Source organism: Propithecus coquereli, unplaced genomic scaffold (genome assembly GCF_000956105.1).
Source record: "Propithecus coquereli isolate 6110/MARCELLA unplaced genomic scaffold, Pcoq_1.0 Scaffold714, whole genome shotgun sequence".
NCBI classification, from domain to species: domain Eukaryota; kingdom Metazoa; phylum Chordata; class Mammalia; order Primates; family Indriidae; genus Propithecus; species Propithecus coquereli.
Window position 1 is genome coordinate 491,432 of NW_012153219.1, and position 1,188 is coordinate 492,619.

The following is a 1,188-nucleotide window of genomic DNA, read 5'->3' on the forward strand; positions in this document are numbered from 1 at the left end:
AAAAAAAAAAAAAATAGGCACTGTCCACTTTTCCATGTGGGTCAAACTAAAATTAGAAATGCCCCCCAACCCCCTCAGTCTACTGCCATACCACCCTGAATGTGCCCAATCTTCTCTGATCTTGGAAGCTAAGCAGGGTCAGGCCTGGTTAGTACTTGGATGGGAGAAATGGCCCCTCACTGCAGATCAAATGTAAAGCTTCCAGTTAAGGAGCTAAATGAGGTCCTTAGAAGCTCAATGAGGATCGCTGCACATTCCCCATACAGGGGCTTTTCTCAATTCCCTAACCTGGTGCTGATAGCTGCTTAGGTTCTTGAGCAGTTCTGCTCTTGAAAAAGGGAGGCCCTGAGAACTAATTTCTGCCCCCAAATCAAAATAGAAATTATAAGATTATTCCCTCCTGTCACTTGGTCCTGTGACATAGCCTTTCACCTGCCCTTTGTCAGTGTTTCCCTAGGGCAACTGCATTGCTCAAATCACTGGCACAGGGTTTCCTTGAGGCCTTAGAAACCATAGTGGGCCTTGGGGTCCATGAACCCAATGAAATGATATGTAGACTTGGGTTATACATACATTTTTCTGGGGTGAGGTTTCAAGAGACTCATGAGATTTTCAAACTCCTTGAAGGTTAAGAACCCCTGCAGGAAAGGGGTAAGAAACCCTCCCACTGGGAAGACTGCTTGTGCAGCTAAATGGCGATAGCGGAGGTGCTGGGAACTTTAAAATGCACCTTATGACGCATAAGAAGCATTCACAAATCAATCAAGGGAAATGATACCAGTAGGACTGAATCAGGGCCTTCAAAGCAGGACTGAGTTGGTCCTATTCAGGCACAGGTGGTCCACTGGAGACAATGTATGATCGCTTTTTTCTTTGGCCTAAAAATTACATTAAATGTCTATTTTGAAATAGTTTTCTTCGTGTTTTTAATTTTTCTTCTACTATGACGTCATGCAGCAGCCCCAGAAAAACAGCTGCTTGGAAAGGCAGCAACAGTGCCCTCTGGCTTTACAGTGCAGAGCGGAAGCCTCAATTTGACTGCACTGTAGGAAGCAGCAGTGACAATCTGATTTTAGATCCTCTTCATAAAAAGAGGGATTTAACTATAAAGATGTTATTTTCCCTACTATTAGAAAAATTTCTAAACTGAATCTTGGGAAGACTAAATGCATTTATCATCAGAAAAAA